The sequence below is a fragment of the Chaetura pelagica genome, unplaced genomic scaffold, assembly GCF_000747805.2.
Source record: "Chaetura pelagica isolate M959 unplaced genomic scaffold, ChaPel_1.0 scaffold314, whole genome shotgun sequence".
Classification (NCBI taxonomy): Eukaryota; Metazoa; Chordata; class Aves; order Apodiformes; family Apodidae; genus Chaetura; species Chaetura pelagica.
In genome coordinates, this window is record NW_009953218.1 from 1,277,031 (window position 1) to 1,277,372 (window position 342).

Below are 342 nucleotides of genomic sequence, written 5' to 3' on the forward strand. Positions count from 1 at the left end.
GTCTCCAAAGCCATTTCTAGAGAACAGCAATAGAGACACAAAACAAACAAGTGAATCCAGGCAGAACATAAAAGGCTTTTTTGTTACTTCAAGTAACTCCACAACTGGGAAACTGAAACAAGTGTAAATCTCCTGCTATTCTAGAACATGTGATATTGGTTATCAGCCTGGGAAAAATGAGTGTGTCCTGAACCCCCCGTGCTGTTCCTCCTACACCACAACACCGTCTTATTAAAAATAATAAAAAGAAAAAAAGAAAAAAGAAAAAAAGCCAGTAAGAGATGCAGCAGGATGAAGTTAAATTTTGAATTTAAAAATTCAATTAAAAGTACGACACTCTTT